Source organism: Cibotium barometz, chromosome 24, assembly GCF_041138505.1.
Source record: "Cibotium barometz isolate CiBa-2024 chromosome 24, ASM4113850v1, whole genome shotgun sequence".
NCBI classification, from domain to species: Eukaryota; Viridiplantae; Streptophyta; class Polypodiopsida; order Cyatheales; family Cibotiaceae; genus Cibotium; species Cibotium barometz.
In genome coordinates, this window is record NC_141069.1 from 6,886,305 (window position 1) to 6,912,110 (window position 25,806).

Consider the following 25,806-nt stretch of genomic DNA (forward strand, 5'->3'; position numbering starts at 1 on the left):
CTGATCTGAGTACATCATCTAGGATATAAACTGAAATAAAAATGAGCTGAAATGAAGGAAACTGAGCATAAACTTATAGGTTGTCAATCATGCATAGGTTATCATATCTTGTGGAATGGTTGTATAATGAAATGCTAATTACCATATCATGTGATTAAAGTAGAAGTCAAGCACTTGTTGTGCTTTTGAAAGCGTATCACATTTGGCATACATATCCACAATTGCCCAACAAACCCTATTTGTATCTTTCCCCCTTACTCCAATGTTGCCACGTGCTTTTGATATGCACATAAAGGTGACTGTGTTTGCTATGCACATAAAGGTGACAGTGTTTGAGTAGACTCCCTCGCACTACATCCATTCAAGGCAGCTCAATGCTTCCTCTCACTATGTCTGTGTTGGGCATATCCTACATTCCAAGGGACTACATTTCAGACAAAATCTCATTAAGCACTTGTTGTGCTTTGCGAGTGCGCCACATTTGGCATACATAGATCTATCAAAGCATTGCCACCCATCTAACAATGTCATTATGTATAATTGCACCGCCCTTCTACCAACTGTTCCAATGTTGAGGGAAGGAGACGACTCTGGATTGGATGATCTAATTTGAAAAAGCTATATGCACATTTTGACTTAAGGTTTTCCCTTAATTTAGACTAAGATCCGGTGGCCATGTTGCATTGCAGGTTACAAGTAAAGCTACATGATTTGGAGCTAACTAGTCTCTTTAAGGAAAGTGGTAACACATCAAACATGTTGATAAACACATGATGCTTATACACGTGATCATGTGGGGGAGGCTAGATATGTGTGGGATATGTATAGGATGCATGGAAGTTGTGTGTGTGTGTGTGTGTGTGTGTGTGTGTGAGAGAGAGAGAGAGAGAGAGAGATATGTGTGGGATATGTATAGGATGCATGGAAGTTGTGTGTGTGTGTGTGTGTGTGTGTGTGTGTGTGTGTGAGAGAGAGAGAGAGAGAGAGAGAGAGAGAGAGATCAGAGGGTGATTAGAAACATAAATAAGTTGCAAGAGTAGTGCATAGATGTTGAGTAAGCATGTACATTATCAATATGTTGAGTAAGCATGTACATTAGCAATATGTTGAATACAATTAGTGCATAGTCACTAGGTTGATTTACATAGAGTCGTAGTTTAGTATGTGGGAAAATCTATCAATGCTTAATCAAAGTAATTGTTTTTCACAAGATAATGTTCAATGGCTAGACCCAAAACATTAATAAGATAGTCAATGAAACGTTATTGTTGCTCACATAGAAAAACAATCAAGATACATACTACATTGCTCTTTATAGAAAGCAATGTGTCGTAGATCTTGTGCGTGGAATATAAGAGTGCGGCACTCAAGAATTAGACATCAACAAAGCATAAGAGAAGCTTTCCAAAGCAATCAAAGAGTGGACTGGGAGAATCGCCTTATCACTTCCACACAAGAAACAATAGCTCGTAAATGACCTTGCTGATTTAGTGCAACGAGCTCAGTAAAATGTAGTTTAGGATTTAGGCGTAATGGACTTCTCATAATGGAGTCTCATAATTATGTAGTCCTCTTTTATCATGTATGTTTTCTAAACTTTAATGGAAGTATCGACTTTATACCCCTATTGGCTTTTTCATAATGTTGTTTGTGTTGATGTTAATGGCTGGTTGGTGGCATTTAGAAATACATTATGTTGTTGTTGTTGCCATTGTTGGCAATTGGAGTCGTATTTGAATATTGTTGTTGGTGATGTCATTATTATTAGCTATGCAGGAATATGTATTTTACCCGAGAATGTGACAATGGTGATTGTGTGTATATGTTATCCTACATGTATGTACTAGTGGATTATGAGTGTACGCTTATAAATTTAGGATTGATCTCCTTCTTGCATGTCAATATACTATAGACAACATCCATGATGGACTTCAAGAAGGCAAGTCTCTTGATAGCCATCTAGAGGTTATTGCACACTCTTGGTTTGAGTAGATGGAAGATAGAGGAGGATATGGCGGAGTATCTTGACTTGAGTGTTGATGAGTTAGCGACTATCGTCACTTGGTTAGCCTACTTATTCTGGCCCATAGCCCCTGGTGAGGGCACTTTTATATCCATATAGGAGGAGGAGGAGGATATAGAGCAAGAGGGTTAGGATAGGGGCCACTGTTGAAATTTGAGCATAATGATGAGCTATGGTGGATCATGCACTAGAATCAACATAATTAACAAAGTGATTAAGAAATGATTAAGACGTAATTAGTGAATAATTAGCAAATAGATTAATGTAGGCATGGATACTCAAAAACCAGCAAATTCTCATTAGGGCTATGCCTCAATTTATAGAGTTTACATCAAGCATCAAATCCCATTGATTTCTCCATGATTCACTCCCAGAATATCTCCACCTTTTGCCTGATTCTCTCCACCTCTTCTCTTTTCCCTGAATATCTCCCAGAATATCTCCACACTCCTAAATTCCCTCATGCTACCCATTATTCTCTCCCAGTAGATTCTTCTCACCTTTTCACAGGTTCTTTCACAATTACATCTCCTCTTTTACAGCCTCTATCCAAGAGCTTGTTCCCACACACACCCTATTCACTTGTATATTTCAACACCTCCCCTCAAGTGAATAATCCTAGCACACCTGGACCCTGTATCAAAGTTTCCCTCTTACTTGATAGCCCGCGACCAGTGCCTCAAGTCCCTAAACTCCATAGTCCTTGACACACTCTCTCTCTATGTGTCCAAGGCTACTATAAGTGCCCGCGACCTTGACTAAAGTGCTCACACATACATCTACCACGTGGCCTACATCATCGGTGGCTCAGAGGTGGTTTTACTTCATTGGGGCAGGTTACATTGGGTTGGGGGGTCTCTCTCTCTCTCTCTCTCTCTCTCTCTCTCTCAGAAAAGATGATCTGACTCCACTTCCCTTGGAGCCTCCATGAAGTTTGCCGATGTCGTTCCTTCTTCACTGGGTTTGCTGTAGCAGTCTCTCGCCATGTGTCTTGGCTTTCCACATTTGTGGCAAGTGAAGGTCCTCCCTCCTACTCTGCCTCTTCCTCGTCCTCGTCCTCGAGAGAATCTTCCTCGGGTGAAGAATGCTTTTTCCTCTCCTGCTGTTGAGTCGAGCCCTTTCTTCTCTTTGCCTCTGCTCTCTTGCTCCAGTAGAGCTGCTTCTATCTCATGTATCTTCAATTCAGGTACATTCTTTAGTGTTGCTACAATGTTTTCATAATCTCCTTTGTCCACACTCTTCAAAAGTACAGCTAATGCTTCATCATCTTCTACCTTTTTGCCAATAGCTGCCAGCTGTTGCTTAATGCTTTTATATTTGTTCAAGTGTGTGATTAAAGGTTCACTTTCCTTCATGTCCAATTTGTAGAATTGCATTAATAGATTTATCTTGGAATTTTTTGCTTGTGTACCAAATAATTTATTGAGTTCATCACATGCATCTTTTGCCCACTGTATCCCTGTGATATGATGAATGATTTCATCATTTAAACTGAGTGCAATAAGTCCCAATGCTTTTTCATTCCTACTCTTCCACTCATTTTCTCCTCTCTCTGGGCATTCATCTCTCCCTTCAACTAATCCCCACAGATTTTTCCTCATCAGCAAATACATGGTTTTTGTCTGCCATGTATAAAACTGTTCCCCATTAAATTTGGCTATTTCCTGTGCTGAATTCATGGTGATGTGAAGGGGGTCTTACCTCTTGATCCAAATTCAAGATTCAAGGGCAGTGTCTACCCTTTTACAACTCAATCTGGTGTTTAATAGATGATTACAATAATTTTATCAGCATAAAATCACCAGAAATTACATTAAATTGAGGGTAACCAATTTGTACGGGATGGTTGGAGTATCAAACCAACTCCGATTTGAAATCTGAAGTTATAGGGATCTGTATCAGATACCTAATGGTTAATTTGAACCCTCAATTGCACCAAAGTACAGTGATTAGCACTGATTAGCAAATTAATGCTCTGGTTTGTGTGCAGAAAACAGAGTATGCGGGGAGTCCAGATCTGGTGCCTTCCACTTCAATTGGGCTCAAATGCTTTCAAAGGCATCAATAGCAATGAGTCTAGTAGAGGGTTAAGTCAAGAAACACAAGATTTGACTAAATAATGAAAGCTTAATCTCTGTTTTACCAAAGTCACCTGCAGATTTGATGAAGAGCTTTGATCTCAAAGTAGACTTGATGAAATTGAATTCTGTCTTCACCAGCTTGTAGAGCATGCTTGAAAACCCCCGGGGCTAAGAGGAATTAGCTCAATTTGATTTGATGAGCTCAAGATCTGCAGATTACTCCCAGAAACAGGCACCTACGAAAATGACGATTTCTCCCTCGTTTCTACGCGGTTTGATGCGCCGTCTTGCTAAGCATGAAGCTAAGAGTGTTAGCTAGCTTGTGTTAAAAGCTCAAGACATAATGTTGACTGTGCAAGAAGAATGGAGTCCTCCACTAGCTGGGGGTGAAGGGGAGAAGTGAAAACTCACTAAAAAACTTGATTTTTTGCTAATTACCTACTAATCCTGATTAATCAACTAATGGGGTCATAAACCTGGTTGATTCTAGGCATGGCTCTAATACCATGTTGAAATTTGAGCATAATGATGAGCTATGGTGGATCATGCACTAGAATCAACATAATTAACAAAGTGATTAAGAAATGATTAAGATATAATTAGTGAATAATTAGCAAATAGATTAATGTAGGCATGGATACTCAAAAACCAGCAAATTCTCATTAGGGCTATGTCTCAATTTATAGAGTTTACATCAAGCATCAAATCCCATTGATTTCTCCATGATTCACTCCCAGAATATCTCCACCTTTTGCCTGATTCTCTCCACCTCTTCTCTTTTCCCTGAATATCTCCCAGAATATCTCCACACTCCTAAATTCCCTCATGCTACCCATTATTCTCTCCCAGTAGATTCTTCTCACCTTTTCACAGGTTCTTTCACAATTACATCTCCTCTTTTACAGCCTCTATCCAAGAGCTTGTTCCCACACACACCCTATTCACTTGTATATTTCAACAGCCACGAGGAGGAGGGTCAAGGTCAAGGCTAGGAGAAGGACATGGTAGTAGAGGATTAGAATCCACATCAGGACATGGCACCACGTAGAATTAGTATAAATAATTTATATAATTTCTCTTTTGAGCTATAACTTGTTTGACAATTGCTATAATAATTATATTTGCTCAATTGTATAGTACATAAAGGAGAGGTATACAGGGGCCTGATACCATTACCCACGACACTCAGCATAGGTGTCGACACAGGTATGAAGCATGCTTTGCATATTATACTAGTTATTTGAAAGTCGAATAACTATTTGTTTTAATTACCTTATAGAAGTGATGAGGGGAGTATCATAGATCCGTCCAAGTAGCAAGTCCCACGACTTGTAGTGCCACAATCTTTTATAGGAGATGTGGGCATAGAGTGCTTCATCGATGAGTAGGGGCACATTGTGGATCAAGACGGAGGCAAGTTTTACATCGTTGGCTCTCCGAGACCTTGTGGACCTCTACATGATCGAGGTCCACAAGCTATGGGGGTAAGAGATCTTTGATTGTAATATGACATGGTTTTAAATTGTAATTAAAATAATTAATAAAGAAATAAAATTTTCATTTAAATGGAGGAACTAGGATGAGGTCAGTAAGAAATATGTCATCACACAACTAAATAAGCAAGAGTTCGGGGTAGGGTGGAGGCACAAGGGTGTTCTATAGAAGTGCGCGGTCTTAAGCATTAGAGAGATAACGCATGGTAATAATGCGCAACCTTGTTTTTTTGCACTAATTTGTCTCTATGGCTACCCAATAGTAGTATTTGTATAGGTTATCCATAGATCTATACAAACTATCCATTACCTTAATTTGTCTCTATGGATGAACCATTGAAACTAGGATATGAACGTATGTGTGATGTTAGAAAGCTCTGAAAGCATGTGAGAAATCTTGAAAAACCATGTTTAAATATCTAACCATGAATAAGGTATCCTGAAAGGATAATTATTGGAGAAGTAGGATTATACCTGAGTTTCAAGAACTAGTCTCAACAAAAATGTCAATGTAAAAGAGAGGATCATCATTGTCCTTGCTAGATTCTTGAAGTTCCTCTTCTGCTAGGTCCATCCCCCCAGTGGTATAGATAAAGTTATTGATGTTATAGTCTCATTGCCTACTCAATGCCAAACTCAGTGAGGTCTTTATCCCCCACATCCTTATCTTCCTTCTCTCGTTCCTCATTCACATTAGACGGTGTTGCTCTACCTCCTATCACCATCACTGACTTTGGGATATGTACACTCATCCTCGACCACTGCCATGTATCTTCTTGGATATCAATATGGTTGCTATCCCTCGTGCAAGGAGGAAAGTGTGTTATTAAAAATTTAGCAACCTCAAGGATTGACATGTACAATTTGCAACCATGGACTACCATTTGGGTTCTTGTAAAAGAATTTTTGTTCACATTGCATTGGAAGAAGGTAAGATTCTTTGCTTGCTCATAGAAACTTGGAGGAGTCAATAGACCACAAACCTATGGGATCTGTTTACATGGTAGCATCTCTACCTTTGTATCGTGCATGGAACCAATGAACCTTCAAGAAAACCTAGAATAAGCACCAACATGTGAGAGATTGATTCAATTTCTAGTAGCCCTAATTTGGGGCGACAGCCTCGATTTGCATGCCGGAGCGCCTGACGGTACGAAAAAGAATTTTCAGCGAAAATGTCCAGGGTGTCTCCCTGGTTGTACGGGTGTTGATTGTTTATCAATCGGACGGCCGGTCGTGCATTTATTAAGGTTTAAGTTTACCATATTTTAACTAAAAATAACTAAAAATTTATATATAGGCTCGATCCAATGTCCATTTTGGATGCTATGAAATCCTATATTAGGGTAAAATCACATGCATATTCCAAATTTGGACTCATAATTCTAAGATTCTAAGTGGAAATAGCTAGTTTTTTAAAATTGTTGATTTTTACACCTCAAAAAGACCATAAATTCCTGAGCATATATTATTATTGAAGATGGGCATGTTACATCCTTCCCCCTTTAAAGAAATCGAGATGTCCTCATCTCGTCTCATGAATTCGGGGTAATCCTTTAAGAGTGTTGCTTCATCTTCCCAAGTCGAATCTTCTTCAGGGTAATCTTTCCACTATACTATTCACGGAGTTGCCTTTCTCTGGAATCGATGATCCTACTAGGCTGCAACTCAAGGACTGCCTGAGTTAGGATTACAACTTATTCATCATCAAGAATATGATCGAGACTAGGTACATAAGGCTTTAACAAACTTACATGAAATACATTGTGGACCTTCATATAGGCTCGGAGCTGGAGCTTATAGGCACTTTTACCCAAACACTTGATAACTGTATAGGGCCCACAATATGAGTTTATTATATTTCCCAAGTGACATAGAACTACGCTTGGGTTGCACTCAAAGAACTTTGTCTCCTTCCTTGAAGACCCTTTCAGACCTCTTGGTGTCAGCATAATGCTTTTGCTGATCTTGAGAAGCTTTAATATCTTTTTGGATTGCCTTGGTCTGTTCCTCCATCTCTTCGAGCATTTTTCTGGATTGCCTTGGTCTGTTCCTCCATCTCTTTGAGCATTTTTTTGGATGCCTCAACTCTAATGGTTGGATCAGAGAAATTTAGAGGAGATAAACATTCTTGCCCATAGAGTGCTTTGAATGGTGACATTCCTATGCTGTGATGACAATATGTATTATAAGCAAATTCTATTAGAGGAAGGTATTGAATTCATCTTCTTGGTTCCCGTCCACAATATGCCCTGAGAATGTCTTGAATTACTTTGTTGACTCTCTCAATCTAGCCATCATTCTCTCGATGATCAGCTGTACGAAAGCAAAGTTGAGTTCCCAAGGCCTAAAATAAGGATTGTGAAAACTTTGAAGTGAAATCAGAATCCCAATCACTGACTATCCTCTTTGAAAGACCATGAAGCCTTGAAGACCTCCTTGATGAATAACCGGGCAACCTCAGAATCTTTGAAGTTTTTTTTGCTGGTATAAGATGAGCTACTAAGCAAGTCCACCACCACTAAAATGGAATCATATCCTCCTTGTATGTAGTGGGGAGACTTGTGATGCTAATGTATTCCCACTTCATCTGGGGGATATCCAAGGGTTGAAACTTCCCACCAGGCATCTTGACTCTTTTAGCTTTGATCCTTTGATTGAGAGACATTGCTCCAAGTACCAAAGGACATCATTTTTCAAGCCTGCCGTCCAATGATAGTTTCTCCTTATAGCATTCAATGCTTTTGCATAGCCTAGATGCCCTGCAATGGGGCTATCATGAGATTCATGGAGGATTAGCTTTTTTAGAGTTAGATCCTTAGGAATGCATAGCTTGTGATTGAAGTAAAGACTCCCATCATGGATGAAGTGCCCCTTGATTAAAAATTTCTCTTTCTCTAAAGTTCCTCCTTCTTCTACTAACTTCACCATCCTCTAGTAATCAGGATCATGAGATGAGACTTCCTTGACCCTATCAAGTATGGGATCATTTGGCATCGAAATAGTACTCAAGAAAGATTTGCGGCAGCTGAGTGCATCCGTTACCACATTATCTTTCCTAGGGTGTAATTTGATGTCCAAGTCATATTCTTGTAGGATTTCAATCCATATTCTCTGTCTCATGTTGAGGTTAGGCTGGGTGAAGATGTGTTAACACTTCACGAACTAACCTTTCACATGCTAACCCTTCACGAGCTAACACCTCAAGGATTAACCAAGAGATAATGTCTCCATAATTTGAGGCAATGAATAACTCCTAAGAGCTCTAAATCATGGGTGGCATAATTTACTTCATATTGCTTTAGTTTGCAAGAAGTATAAGCCACTGGTCTCCCTTCTTGTCCTAAGACACCACCAAGTGCTAGACTACTGGCATTAGTAACCACCTCAAATTACCTAGTGAAATCAGGAAGTTTTAGGACTAGCGTTGAGGTAATGATGGCTTTGAGCTGATCCTCGGGGGAGTCACTATATGTAAAATATCCCTATCGCGTGCGTTCAAGGCCTATATTTTAAATCCCTTATTTGTGAATTTTTTAATCTATATAATATCCCCTTTTCTTTATGAATCTGTAAATTTTTTTGAAAAAAATTAAATCATACTCTTATGTAAATATATTTCTGTAAGTTTTATAAATTAAAATTATGCTTCTGTGTTGAATGCATGTGATCTTCACATTTTTTTGTGAGTGACCCCCCCCGAGAGCTGATCAAAGATGACTTGATGGATTGGCAACCACACTATTTTGCAGTCCTTCTTAAGAAGATCCAAGGCATAATCATTGATGAAAATCATATACCATCTTGTGATTCCCAAAAATCCACGAACTTCAACGGGGAATTATTTAGGGGGTGGCCATTCCAATATATCCTTAACCTTGGTGGGATCTATCGAGATACCATCTTGGGAGACAATGAATCCAAGATAATCAATATGATGAGTAAAGAAGGTACATTTTCTTTTCTTGGCATGGAGTTTATGTTTGCGCAACAATTGCAGAACTCTACGCACATGCTCCTCATGCTCTTCCACTTACTTAGAGTATACTAAGATGTCATCAAAGAAGACAAGTACAAATTCATCCAACTAAGGATGGAATATATCTTAAATTAGGCAGTTGAAGGTTACAGGAGAATTGGTCAACCCGAATGACATTACAGTAAACTCATAGTGGCCATAACTGTGGTATTGAAAGCTGTTTTGGGTGTATCTGCTTCCTTGACTCTGATCTAGTAATAACCAAATCAAGAGTATATTTTTAAGAAACTTTGGTTTCATGAAGCCTATCAAACTCGTGGATGCGAGGGATATGATACTTATTCTTGACGGTGATTTGATTTAACCCCCAATAATCTATGCAGAGACAAAGAGTACCATCCTTCGTTTTTTGGAAAAGAACGGATGCTCCCCAACCAAGGAGAGATATTGGGGCGTACAAATCCTTGCTCAATGAGTTGAGAAAGTTTCTCTTTAAGCGCAATGGCTTCAGGAAGAGACATTTTATAGAGTGTTTTTGAGACAGGTTGAGCACCAGGGATCACCGCAATTTCATGAGGAGGCGATAACCCTATGAGCTCGTCAAGAAAGATGTCGGAGAATTCTTGGAGCCAAGAGGGTTCTGTTTCTTTACTAGGTTTAGCAGCTTTGTTAAGCTTAACTAGGAAAATTTGTTGTCCCCTACATGCTCCTTTGAGAAGATGCTTTGTTTTGACTACCCTAGATTTAGGTTTACCTATCTTTCCTTGAACTGATACTACTTAGCCATGCTCATTTTTAAAAGTGATACTCCCCTAGCTATAGAGAATACTAGCATTGTTTGAAATTAACCAGTCGATTCTAAGGATCCCATTATAAATTCCTAATGACAGGACTCTAAAATGACCATGAGTTTGCTCATCACTACCCAATTCGAAATCAAGGTTTCCTACAGAATGTTGAGACACTACTTCCTTCCCTCTAGCTAGTTCTACAACCATTCTTCTAGCTAGTTTTTGACCCAAGTTTAATTTTTGTAAACATCTTGGAGAAAAAAATAAATGGGTACTTCCACAATCAATCAAAAGCTGGAATGGCTTACCATGATGAGTGGCTAGGGTTTGAATTGTTGAAAATACAAGTGAATAGGGTGTGTGCGGGAACAAGCCCTTGGTTAGAGGCTGTAAAAGAGAATGAGTAAATGTGAACTTGTGAAAAGGTGAGAAGAATTTATTGGGAGAGAATAAAGGGTAGCATGAGAAGATTTAGGAAGTGTGAAGATATTCTGGGAGATATTCTGGGAAAAGTGAAGAGGTGGAGAGAATCAGGGAAAAGAGGTGGAGTGAATCAGGGAAAAGAGGTGGAGTGAATCATGAAGAAATCAGTGGGATTAGATGCTTGATGTAAACTCTATAAATTGAGGCATTGCCCTAATGAGATTTTGCTGGTTTTTGAGTATCCATGCCTACATTAATCTATTTGTTAATTATCCACTAATTACGTCTTAATTATTTTTTTTGCTAATCACTTTGTTAATGATGTTGATTCTAGTGTTTGATCCACCATAGCTCATCACAATGCCCTAATTTCAACATGGTATCAAAGCCATGCCTAGAATCCATCAGGTTTATGAGCCCATTATTTAATTAATCAAGATTAGTAGATAATTAGAAATTAATCAAAATTTTAGTTATTTTTCACTTCACTTCTGTACCCCCAACCAGTGGAGGATCTCATTCACCTTACACACTCACATTTAGCTTAAACCCTTCTAGCATATGGTAGCCAACCCACTTGCCTTCAAGCTCATCAAATCGGCACAGCAAACCGCCAAGCAACGAAGGAGAAATCGCGAAATTCACCGGTGCCTTTTTTCTAAGGAGTTTCTACCATTGCTGCTTCATCAAATCAAATCTCTTCAATTTCTCTTAGATCCGTGGGTTTTCAAGCATGCTCTACAAGCTGGTGAAGATAGAATTCAGTTTCATCAAGTCTACAGTGAGATCCAAGCTCTTCAACAAATCTGCAGGTGACTTTGGTAAAACAGAGATTAAGCTTTCAATATTTGGTCAAATCTTGTGTTTCTTAGCTTAATCCTCTACTAGACTCATTGCTATTGATGCCTTTGAAAGAATTTGAGCTCATTTGAAGTCTAAGGCACCCGATCTGGACTCCCCGCATACTCTGTTTTCTGCACACAAAACAGTGGATTAATTTGCTAATCAATGATTAATCAGTGCTAATCACGATATTTTGGTACAATTGAGGGTTCAAATTAACCATTAGGTATCTGATACAGATCCCTATAACTTCATATTTCAATTCAGAGTTGGTTTGATACTCCAACCATTCCGTACAAGTTGGCTACCCTTGATTTAATGTAATTTTTGGTGATTTTATGCTGATAAATTTGTTGTAATCATCTCTTAAACACCAGATTGAGTTGTAAAAGGGTAGACACTGCCCTTGAATCTTGAAATTGGATCAAGAGGTAAGACCCCCTTCACATCACCATGAGTACAGCACAGGAAATAGCCAAATTTAATGGGGAGCAGTTTTATACATGGCAGACAACAACCATGTATTTGCTCATGAGGAAAAATCTGTTGGGATTAGTTGAAGGGAGAGATGAATGCCCAGAGAGAGGGGAAAATGAGTGGAAGAGCAGGAATGAAAAAGCATTGGGACTTATTGCACTCAGTTTAAATGATGAAATCATTCATCACATCACAGGGATACAATGGTCAAAAGATGCATGGATGAACTCAATAAATTATTTGGTACACAAGCAAAAAATTCAAAGATAAATCTGTTAATGCAATTCTACAAATTGGACATGAAGGAAATTGAACCTTTAATCACACACTTGAACAAATATAAAAGCATTAAGCAACAGCTGGCAGCTATTGGCAAAAAGGTAGAAGATGATGAGGCACTAGCAGTGCTTCTGAAGAGTGTGGACAAAGGTGATTATGAAAACATTGTAGCAACACTAAAGAATGTACCTGAATTGAAGCTACACGAGATAGAAGTAGCTCTACTAGAGCAAGAGAGCAGAGGCAAAGAGAAGAAATGGCTCGACTCAACAGCAGGAGAAGAAAAAGCATTCTTCACCCGAGGAGGATTCTCTCAAGGACGAGGACGAGGCAGAGTAGGAGGGAGGACCTTCACTTGCCACAAATGTGGAAAGCCATGACACATGGCGAGAGACTGCTATCAGCAAACCCAGTGGAGAAGGAACGAAATCAACAAACTTCATGGAGGCTCCAAAGGAAGTGGAGTCGGATCATCTTTTTTGAGAGAGAGAGAGAGAGAGAGAGAGAGACCCCACAACCCAATGTAACCTGCCCCAACAAAGTAAAACCACCTCTAAGCTTTAGGAAGTGTGGAGATATTCTGGGAAGTGTGGAGATATTTTGGGAGATATTTTGGGAAAAGTGAAGAGGTGAAGAAATCAGTGGGATTAGATGCTTGATGTAAACTCTATAAATTGAGGCATTGCCCTAATGAGATTTTGCTGGTTTTTGAGTATCCATGCCTACATTAATCTATTTGTTAATTACCCACTAATTACATCTTAATTATTTGCTAATCACTTTGTTAATGATGTTGATTCTAGTGTTTGATCCACCATAGCTCATCACAATGCCCTAATTTCAACATGAATGACACTAAATTGTTGATTTGTACCTTGATGTTCTACCGCCACATGGATGGTGGCACGCTCTTCTTCAGCTATCTCCAGAGTAAGTTCTTCACTTCTTATAGCACAAGTGGTGCGAGCAACTGCTCCGCGGCCTCTGCTAGGTCCACCACCTCTTTCACCTTGGTGGATGGGGGTTCCACAGACTTGATTTGATCTCCAACTTTGAGGTAGAGATGATGCTAGCTTGGGACAGTTGGCCTTGAAGTGTCCTGGCTCATTGCATTTGAAACACAGAGGGGACTCTCTAGAAGAAGTAGCATGTGAGCGGGGAACAAAAGAGTTGGCTTGCCACCCTTGGTTGTAGTAGAGAGCATTCTGTTTGGGCTTCTTGTAAGATTGATCTTTAGGGTTTGCTTCAGGGTAAGATCTCTTTTGAGGCTTGGCTTTACTAGACTTTAGCTCTTTCACAAGAGGCTTTGCTCGTATAAGAGCATCTAGCAATGTTCTTGGCTATATTGCTTCAAGGCAGGAATCCAAGGGGTCATTCAAGCCTTGGCGGAAACGAGCCACTTGCTGGGAAGTCTTCATGGCCAGGGCATACTTCCAGAGAGTGATGAATTTAGAATAGTATTCTTCCAAAGTTAAACCGAGCTGCTTGAGACTAAAAAATTCATTCATCTTGATGGATTCATGAGATGGTGAGAGATATCGTTCTTTCACAGCCTCCTTGATATCCTCCCATGTTTGGGAGTGTTCAGTGACTCCTTTGTCATGGCAACATTGCTTCCACGAGCGCTTAGCTTCCCCGGTGAGTCTAAATCACACAAGCATGGATTGGTTTGACATTCGAGTACTGAAAGCTGAGAAATAATCATCCATTACTTCGATCCAAACCTCAGCATCGTTTTCAATTTTTGAACCTTCCCCCTTAAAGGAGGGAGGTTGCATTTTCTTGAGTAGGAGCTTCTTCTCCTGGAAATTTGTATATAGTGCATTGGGGAGTGGATGCTGATCATCCTGGTCATCATCATAAGATTAAATTTTAGAATTACAAGACTCATGCTTTACATTATGCTCATGTTTTTAAAAGCAAAACTTTGAAATGAATTTATTTCTCAAATATTTACAAGACAGGTCTTATTACAAAGGTTTGAGACTAATATAATTAGTCTTATTCATTGTAAAAAAAAATCCTAGGCTCAACTAGACATGAGACTAGATCAGTCCACAGGTGAAATATGGGGGTTCTATCATAGTTTCTAAGACACGAAAGACTGATGGTAAGGGTGGTAGACTTTGGATTGGGTTGTGTCCCAAAATGGCTACCCTGTCGCGCGAGTAAGACTTGCATTACTTGGTCATATACCCTGTGGTCATGTGGTATGCGATTTCCATCTATGGTCACAGAACTGTCAGGCCTGGGAGTAGCCACGAACCAAAATAAATGGACCATCTTCAACTTTTTGATCCAAAGAATCCACTTCAAATTGATGGTGATGTTCCCAGTTCAGTTTGCTCTGATGGAAAAATTCCTCGGCCCGCGATTCCAAAAGTGATCTCTTCCCCACCCTCTTTGGATACGAGAGGTATGAGGGAGGGACAGTCTCTCAAGTATCTGCACCATAGTATCATGGAAGTCAAAATTTGAAGACTACCAAACCGTCTGGAAGATGCACTGGGAGACTAAGATTCTCAAGTAGGCGTCACCCTCTTCCTACAATCATTCAATCACCAATTCAAGTTATTCTAGTAAGTTAGTTTATTAATCAGCTTTAGGTACTCATGGAAGGGTTGGTGATCCTGGTGAGTTAGCTGGGCTCATGCAAGGGCAATGTCTCTAATGAGTACATCATGTGGATCCAGCATGGGTGGTGCCCATGGTCGCGACAGTTTTTGTGTACAAGATGGCAAGTTCAAGTCCTGGTGGGAACTATCCTAGCTCTGATACCAACTATAAGGTTCCCCCTCTTCCTAAATAGGGGAAACCTTTAAGATAGTCTACTAAGTCTAACTTGGGATAATTTCCTACTCGTCGACACATTGACCATGTAAGATACAAGGATATAATTTGTAGTTATGACCTAATTCTATCTTGCAGGGGGAGCGTGGTCTTTTTAAAGGATTTCTAAAATCAAACCACTCATAGAGTGATCGACTTTAACTCTAGAAACCTCTACTCTTGACTTCTAGAAACAACGCTTTTTTTCTCATCTATGCAAGGCACAGCTAACCTAGTCCTCTAGAGTAGGGTTGCCTAGGGATTTATTTATCTAATGTAGAGCTTTAATGAATTTATTGGAAAGTTACCCAACTAATCAGGTCAACCCGTCCATAGGATGTTACCGTCAGGGCACTTCATCATCCCACTTTCCACCCAACTCATGTGTCAATTTATTTTCTAATTAATCCTACCACACTGTTTGACATAAATAAACAAGTTCCTTAATTAAAGGCCTTACACATGGTTCATTTAGACAGTCTTTATCAATGATACACAATGTTTACAAACAAAGGAGTTTTAAAAAAATATAGATACAATGTTCAAAATTATTCATAGCCAAAATCCAAGCTCTTTATTTTATTCTACCAATGATCTAGAATTTGGCCTTCCGGCCTCCCTAGACTGGATAATCCCTACGGGACCATATACCTCATCATCGACAGCTGGTGAGGACTCAAGATGCCCTATCGTCGCCCTCTCAAGCTCCATTGCTTGATCCTCTCGCCCCTTAGTGGGATGTCTACGTGCTAGGGAGAGCTTATTCACTGCACTAGCCTGGGCCCGCAGAACTAAGCAGCGTCACAATATTTTCCTCCATTGACAAAATCTTATTCTCCCAATGGTATGAGGGATACCTTGGTCAACTCCGAGCTTCGCTAACGTCGTCGTGCAACCCAATCTTGTAAGATATGCTTCCTAAATTTGGCAAAAGCATTAAAATTGGATTAAATGCATGTAATTGGGCATTATGTGCATTGAAGTGTATTCAATCTAGAGGAATATTGTACTGTTTGAGGATATCTAGGGTGGTTGTCAGACCCGCAGCCATTAAGGCCAGTCAATTTTTGAAAATTCCTTACCTGACAGTGCCACGCCCGTTTGCTCCCAAGCGAATGTCTATTCTAAACTTTGCCATGCCCGCTTGCTTCTCATCCTGGGAGAGCGAATGCCGGTTCTAGAGAACATTTTAACTTGCTGCATCTTCTCTTTTCCTTAAACCGCCAAGAAAACGTCCGTTCCCTTCCCCTTTCAAGCATACGCCCGTTCCATCCCTTTTCTGAAGCAAATGCCTGTGGCTTCACATTGCCACGCTCGTTCCAATCTACATCGAATCTCGCACGCCCATTCCTTCTCCTCCATAAGGAGAAGGAATGGGCGTGCCGGTTCTAGAGAACATTTTAACTTGCTGCATCTTCTCTTTTCCTTAAACCGCCAAGAAAACGTCCGTTCCCTTCCCCTTTCAAGCATACGCCCGTTCCATCCCTTTTCTGAAGCAAATGCCTGTGGCTTCACATTGCCACGCTCGTTCCAATCTACATCGAATCTCGCACGCCCATTCCTTCTCCTCCATAAGGAGCGAACGCCCATTCCAGTTACCACAGCATTTCATATGTCCGTTTCTTCTTGAGAAGCGAACGTCCGTTCCATCTTGTCATCCTCTTTGAAGTGCACATCTGTGTCGAGCTAGTAGCGAACATCGGTTCCTTCTCCCTTGAGAAGCGCACGCTCGTTTAAACTATATCTTGAAAGCGTACGCTCTTTCGTTCCCAGACGTATGGACATTCCTTTTTTAAAAAAGTCATTTCCCTTCTGAGAGGGGTTCTCCACAGCATTCCCATATTTCCATGCACCTACACTAGGGTAGGTTGGTGCAAAATAACCCCCTCTCCAATGAAGTAGGCACTCTAGATGCCCCTTTGTCGCAAGTTAGATCGGACCCATCGATGAATACCGTTGTGGAGTCAATAATGGTACTTGTGTTGATAGTACCAGTGAAAGCGAGGACCTCCCCAGTAGTGGAGGAGGGACTCCAAACCTTGAGGCAAGAGAGCTCGAACCACAATGTATAGACAGGCCATCTGTCTAGGAACCATCTCCTATCTCTCCAACTCATTCTCAATGAAGCCTTACATCAAGGTTTCTCCCTCACTCCCATTCTCAATGAAGCCTTGCACCAATTCATTAGATAACGCTCACGAAACTCTTTGAGGATGGGACGTGAGGGAGAAATCCTGGAAACTCCCACTTATGAAACCTAGGAGCCAACAAGCGCACCTTCACAAATCCTAAGTCACTATGTCATGGAGGGTGATCAAATGTACCCTGTATACTTAGCGGCCCTGATACCTCGGATTAGGGACATGAACCAGACAAATAAAGACCACCTATACAGTGATACAATTGTGGTGGACCTCACCGAGTGGTTGAGTGTCCCAATTGGAAGGGTATGGCGAGTGCCCCTGTAGGTGCTCGCACCCCAGCTCCATTGTATGTGGGGTGTGGTATTGATCACCTTTATAAATCAGGAGAAATCCCATCCTTCGATACTATGAATCCCAAATATTCTACCTGGTCAACAGAGAAAGAACACTTGCTCTTTTTTGCAAAGAGTTGGTGTTTCCTTAGGATTTTCAGGACCTTGCGCACATGATCTTAATGATCTGTAGCATTCTTTGAGTATACCAAGATATCATCAAAGAAGACAAGAACAAAATCATCCAAGTATTCTCTGAGAATATCCTGCATAAGATGATTAAATGTCATCGGGGCATTAGTCAATCCAAATGGCATGACTGTGAACTCATAATGCCCATAGCGATTATTGAATGCTGTCTTTGGAATGTCCTGCTCCTTGATTCTGATCTTGTAGTACCCAGATTTGAGATCTATTTTTGTGAACATTTGGGTCCCACTTAACTAATCTAGAAGTTCATCAATCCTAGGAATAGGATACTTATTCTTAATTGTTAATTGATTCAGTCCTCTGTAGTCAATACAGAGTCTTAATGTTCCATCTTTCTTCTTTTGAAAGAGAACGGGCGCACCCCAAGGTGAGACACTGGGTCTGACGAATCCCTACTCCTCTAACAGTTGTCTTAACTGCTCCTTAAGTTCTATGGCTGCAGGGACTGGCATTTTGTATGCACGCTAGGCTACTGGTTGAGCTCCGGGGGTTAACTCGATCTCATGATCTACTTCACGAGACGGAGGCATCTCAGTCAGCTCTTCAGGAAACACGTCTACATACTCACTTAACCACTCTGGTCCTTTAGCCTTGTATTTTATATCTACTGGATTCATTTTAACGACATACACAGCTTGCCTCTTTCTGAGCCCTTTTAATAATTTGGAAGCCTTGACTAATTACAGCACTGGGAATTCAAAAATTCCACTTCCTTGAACTTTATTCTCGTGAAGGTCTAGGAAAGAGAGGGTTCCTTTGTGACAATGAATGTCAGTCTAATTCTTTTGGAGACAATCCATTCCAAGGATTCCATCATAGATTCCCAAGGATAGGACTCTGAACTGGCACTCTGTTACGTTCCCATCTAGGCTAAACTGAATAAGGTCAGTCTCAAGGTGTGTGAAAAGAATCTTTCCACTGGCCAATTCCACTTGCATAGGTTTCCCTGATTTTTGATTTAGGACTATTTTACGTAGACATCCTGGGGAAATAAAAGAATGAGTACTGCTTGAATCAATCAAAATCTTGAATTGCTTACCTTGGTACTCTGTTGGATTCTGGAGGACTGAGAATTGACAGTTATTCCCCTGATGCTCTATTGCTGATCTGTCCTTTCTCTTCCTCCACTTCATTAGCTATAGTGACAGCTCTAGCTGTTGTAGTTGTCTGAGGTGAAACTCTCTCTCTTTGATTGTTCCAATTTTGGAAGGGAGTTCGGAGATTGCTTTGCATGGAGGCTGCAGGCTGAGCTTGCACTCTTCTGGGGTTGCCTTGATTTTGGCGCGGGGGACCCTGATTGGATTGATACACGAAGGAGTCTGTCTTTGAATTTTGGGACCCTGGCTTCCTTGGCCCACAGAAGGAGAGGGAAATCCTTGAGCTGGTTCCCAAATCCTTGATATCCGGAGAGAGCCGGATTTCCTGAGAAAGTACTTCGAGGGAAAGGTCTTCCTTCATTCCTGAAGCTTCTCGTCTCCAGATTCTGGTTGGGACCTTGGTGTCTCTTTGGAGGCAGAAGGTTAGAAGAACTTTCCGGTGTCTGAAATCTTTTGAAGGATGAGGGAGCTGGCTTTGGCGGGACTTTCACGATGAAGGCTTTGGCAAAGTCCTTCGCCATTTGACAGCTTCTGCCATGGATACTGGCTTGGCATTCTTGACTAGTGTGTGTAAGGGTTTGTTCATTCGTCGAATGAACCTGACCATGAGTTGCTCTTCATCTAGAGGTGGTGAATATTTGAGTAGAAGAGCAAATGCATGGTGATATTCTTCGATGGTTTTGCTCCCCTGATTCAGCTTTAAGAATTCATTCATTTTGGTTTCTAAGAACCCAGGGGACAAAATCTCTTCCTCAAATAGGTTTTAAGGTCGTTCCGGGGCTGAGTATTTCTATCCAAATGGTTGGTGTCACAATGGTTCCTCTATGCCACCCTAGTTGTTTCCACTATTTTCAGCCTCGCAAGAGCCATTTTGCTCCTTTCATTGTAGCCGGTGACATTAAAATACTCTTCCATAGCTTCCACCCATTTCTCCATAGCCTTGCCCAGGTTCTCCCCTTCACCTTTGAACCTTCCTGGCTGAGTTCTATGAAGAGCCTTGCGAATGTCGGGGTCAAGCTCTTCATCTAATCTGACCGAACCTGAAGTCACATGGTCACATCAAGAAGAGACTTGCACTTGGTCCATGGAATCGCCGCTTTTTTCCTCCTTGAACGAGGCATAGTCACTAATCCCTCCCACAAAACAAGGTCTTCTCAGGACTTAATCTAACTATCGTAACTAATCGCATCTAGTTGTTTCACAGGAATCCTCTAATCGAGCCTCATCAGCCCATGGGTTAGCCAACCGACCACAGTATTGGTGGGATTCCTTTATAAAGATTTGGTTCTGTTTTTGCCCAGGTACCGAGGAAAAGAGTTCCTAGGCCCCCTAGCCGGCTTTTCATGCAAAAATTAAGGTAGACATTCCACATACACACCCAATATGAAATTGCCATTTATAACAGATTTGGCTGGCTTTTAAACAATCCTTCAATAGAAATCATAATATTACTGATCAATCATCTTCCAAAATTTCGAGTCCATTGTATTACAAAATGTGTCCTCTAGACTCTCAATTGAAGATGAGCTGGTCAACCAGCTGGTCAACCAACGAGATCTAGTATCAAAATTTAGTTCCCAAAAATCTTTCCTTTTAGTATATCCGAATCTTCCTCGACGTACGCATGGGTGTCCTATCAACCGCGAGCCCATGCATCGCCTGGTTAGGACCCTCTAGGATCCTCCTTAGGTGTCCTAGCACTTCACTCAGGGACCGCTTTGTCGGTCCTCCCCATTGTACCGGAAGCGCACCATTTTAACTGTACTACCGAGGCTGGTCAAGACCTCGGCAGGCTTTGCCCCGCGAGCGATGTCCCTTGACGACTCCCCGCCAGCTGTTCCAACAAACCTCCTCTTAGTAAAACATATGCCAAATGCTTCCTCCAGCATTCTGGCATAAAACAATCCTTTGAATGAAAAACAGAGGCTCTAACGCAAGTAAAATTCCAGTTTGAGATTGGTTCCAAAAAACCCTTTTTTCCATAATTCCCAATTTCATAATGAGGATCCTTGATCTCTCATGAGGGTAATCTATCTCATTTTGTCTGTTTGTCCAACTAGATTCTTGGTGAGTTCGGTCAAAGAGGAAAAACTAGTTTAGTTCCGGTAGTCTATTCTTTGTGTTTAGGGACTGGAATTGGTCACGAAGTTTTTGCTTGTTGATTCAGATCGAGAGAGGGACAAGTAGGTTTACTATCCGTCCCTCTTGTAGTCTAACCAAATTCATTCGGTTTAGTTCTAATAAGGACTCCCTTCAGATAAACATCTAGTTTTGGATAAATATCAATTTAGTGATTTTACCAACTAAAATATCTAAAGATATTCTTTCTGCCACATAGTTTCTCAACTTTGATTCCTTGAGTAGAATTATGGTGGAAATTCATCTTTTGAAATTAATTCAAATCCTTCTTTTCTTAAATATCATAAAAATTCTTCTTTTAACTAAATACCAATACCTTTTTTTTAATAAACTAAAAATCCATCTTTTTCTCATTTAATGAGTGCAATCCAATTATCATGGGAATTCCTCTTTTATCATAAATTAAATCTATCCATGCATAAATTAAATTCTCTTAAAAATTACATAAAAATATCCATTAATTCCATTATACTAGAAATTCTATTTTTCTTATTTAAATGATTGAATTCCAACTATGGTGGGAATTCCTCTTTCATCATTTAAATCTATCTATATAAAAAATAACTAAATTTTCTCTTAAAAAATAAATAAAAATCTCCCTTAATTTCATTATGCTAGAAATTCTATTTTTCTCATTTAAATGGTTGAATTCTAATTATGGTGGAAATTCCTCTTTCATCATTTTAATTTATCTATGCAAAAAGATAAATTTAACTAAATTTTCTCTTAAAAATTAAATAAAAATCTCCATTAATTCCTTTACACTAGAAATTCCATATTTCTCATTTAAATGGTTGAATTCCAATTATGGTGGGAATTCCTCTTTTATCATTTAAATTTATCTATGCATAAAAATAAATTTAACTAAAATTCTTCTTTAATTTTTAAATAAAATATCCATTATTTTAGTATTCCAATTTTTTTCTCTTTCCTCATTGGAATAAATGGATTTATATTGTCATGGGAATTTCTCTTTTAACATAAAAATGAATTACTAGAAATTTTCCTTTTTCCTAATTAACTATTTACGTATAAACATAAAAATCAAATTTTCCATGGTTATGATGAGAATTGTTTAATTAACCTAGGATGATTAATCCTAGAATATGGTAGGAAGTCCTCTTTTCATATTATGTATGAAAATGATTTATGTGTTAATTTTTCAAAAACTTTACCATGTTACTGATCATTTTCAATAATTTTGAAAGCATAAAGTTTTAGTAATACAATATGATAGATAACTATCATTTGGATCAGTATCCAATTATGGACTTGATTCCTAAGTTTTTCATAAATTAAGTAGCATAAAAGCATTCGGCCTCTAATTTGACAAGCATAGAAATTACTTTTAGATTCTAGAATTGCTTCATGAGAAGCATCATTTAAATATAGAATTGGTCATAGGAATGACCATTCTTTGGGGGAGAGAGAGAGATATGCTTAAAAAACATTTTAATTTAAGCATAAATGGAAACTTTATAAGATTTATCACTAAATTCATTAGAGAGTTTTAATTGCATTAAAGAGCCATTCAATTAAATACTTCTCAAGCTTGAGAAGGGTTGAGAAGTGAGAAACATTGAGAGATTAAGAAAAAGACCATAAAGTCACACTTTATCTCTTATTTTGCTTGATTCTTTAGTCTAAGGAGAGGCCCCCAACCAATGAATTGGTTTAGTATGTTGATGAAGACTCCAAGGAAGGTTGAAGAGAGAGAGAAGCTCCAATCTCTCCAATTTGTAGAGGAGTTTTAGAGGATAATAGAAAATATGCTTATTTTAGAGTAATATTGGCATGGTCTAGTTCACAGATGAGAATACAAAAGAATGAGGGTCTATTTATAAGTGAGGGAGGCCACTAACAGAGTCCAACTAAGTTCTAGAATTTTCTAGCTTCAGTTTGGCTAAATTTGAACAAGATTTGGACCAGTTTGGCTCCCTTTTTGATTTGGTTTGATCCAGGAGAGATAAAAATATCTTATTATTTTTTAGTTTAAAACGACTCCACACATGTGAAATAGGTGCCTCCTTTAAGGCTCCCCCTTTCCTTACCAAGGTGTTAAAAATGAATGATTACTCCAAAATATCTCTTTTTTTTAGTAATATCTCATAATTTTTAACTAATAAATCTTGTACTCAGTCAACTCTTCATCTTACGTGGGCATTTACTCATTTTTGGGTATTTTCTTTTATTCATTGGATTTATCTCATCCCAACACTTGGATTAATCTTATTGGTCCATAGGAACCTTAATTGGTCCATAGGAACCTTAATTGGATCATAATCCAAAATTTTCAAAAAATCTTGACCCCTAGGTTGTCTTTTGAATCATTTTTAATTAATTCCAATTGCACCTTGGAAAAATTATTTTGATTTTCTATTTCAGGGAAACATATTTTTGATATTTGTAGAATTTATATATAAAAAAATATCTCAATATTGATTTACCACTCTCTAGAAATTTTTATCTCACTAGGCAAAACAAGAAAAAATAATGTTTTCTTGTATTCAGAAACAGGGAATGATTACAAGGTAATGAAGTAAAGGCTTATTCATTATTTAGGCTGAGGAGGAATCTTACAGTTTGGTAGCAATGCTTAGTCCGGATCCCCCATTCAAGATTGAAGTAACTTGGAGGCCATTGAAGGTTATGGGTAAAGCTGCATTGAGTTCATCGCCTACTAAGTACTACCCAAGTTTATTAACTCAAATCATGGGGGTTCCTCTTACCTTGTTAGGTATATGGAATTCCTTTTTCTCGGATTCATCAAAGTTGTTGGGCTCTATGGTTTCGTACATGCCTGCTCTAAGATATCCCTCCATCCATTCCTTCAGGTTGTTCCATAGGCTTGGGCTACCTTAGAGCAAGGTGCCGATAGGGATTTGGACTTGAGATGAGAGAAAAAAAGAGAGACCTGCAAAATATCTCTTGGAACGGAGGCTGTCCTTTGAGGAAGTTTGGCTCTGCTTTGTCTTAAGATTTTTGAAGTGTATGGGATGGGAACACAAATTTCTATGTCCCCCTATGATGTTCCTCTCCCAAATTTCTAAGGTATTCAGCCACTTTGTCTCCCTGTTGGGGGGTAGCTTTTGCTTCTATTAACTCTTGTGGGAGTGGTTGGTCTCTAGAAGCTCATAAGGATATACCTGAGCATCACCAACTAATTGGAATTCAACCATTTAAATAAGAAAAATGGAATTTCTAGTGTAAAGGAATTAATGGAGATTTTTATTTAATTTTTAAGAGAAAATTTAGTTAAATTTATCTTTTTGCATAGATAAATTTAAATGATGAAAGAGGAATTCCCACCATAATAAGAATTCAACCATTTAAATGAGAAAAATGGAATTTCTAGTATAATGGAATTAAGGGAGATTTTATTTATTTTTAAGAGAAAATTTAGTTAAATTTATTTTTTTGTATAGATAGATTTAAATGATAAAAGAGGAATTCCAACCATATTTGGAATTCAATCATTTAAATGAGAAAAAAGGAATTTCTAGTATAATGAAATTAATGGATATTTTTTGTAAATTTTTAAGAGAATTTAATTTATGCATGGATAGATTTAATTTATGATAAAAGAGGAATTTCCATGATAATTGGATTACACTCATTAAATGAGAAAAAGATGGATTTTAAGTTTATTCAAAAAATAGGTATTGGTATTTATTTAAAAGAAGAATTTTTATGATATTTAAGAAAAGAAGGATTTGAATTAATTTCAAAGATGAGTTTCCACCAGAATTCTACCCAAGGAATTAAAGTCGAGAAACTATATGGCAGAAAGAATATCTTTAGATGTTTTAATTGGTAAAATCACTAAATTTATATTTACCCAAAACTAGATGTTTATCTGAAGGGAATCCTTGTTAGAACTAAACTGAATGAATTTGGTTAGACTACGAGAGGGACGGACAGTCCCTCTCTTGATCTGAATCAAGCAAAAACTTCGTGACCAATTCCAGTTCCTAAACACAAAGAATAAAATACCGGAACTAAACTAGTTTTTCCTCTTTGACCGAACTCACCAAGAATCTAGTTGAACAAACAGACAAAATGATGGTGGATAGATTACCCTCATGAGAGATCAAGGATCCTCATTATGAAACTGGGAATTATGGATAAAGGGGTTTTTTGGAACCAATCTCAAACTAGAATTTTACTTGCATTGGAACCTCTGTTTTTCATTCAAAGGACTGTTTTACGGGACTGTTTTAGGCCAGAATGCTGGAGAAAGCATTTGGCATATGTTTTACTAAGAGAGGTTCGTTCAACAGCTGGCGGGGAGTCATCAAGGGACATCGGTTGTGGGCAAAGCCTACCAAGGTCTTCACTAGCGTCGGTACGGTTAAAATGGTGTGCTTTATGATGGGCGAGGACCGACGAAGCGGTCCCTAAGTGAAGTGCTAGGACACCTAAGGAGGATCCTAGAGGGTTTTGACTAGGCAATGCATGGACTCGGGGTTGCTAGGACACCCATGCGTATGTCAAGGAAGATTTGGATGGACTAAAAGGAAAGATTTTAGGGAACCAAATTTTGATACTGGATCTCGTTGGTTGACCAGCTGGTTATCAACGGAGTGTCCAGAGGACACATTTTGTAATACAATGGACTCTAAATTTTGAAAGATGATGATCAGTAATATTATGATTTCTATTGAAG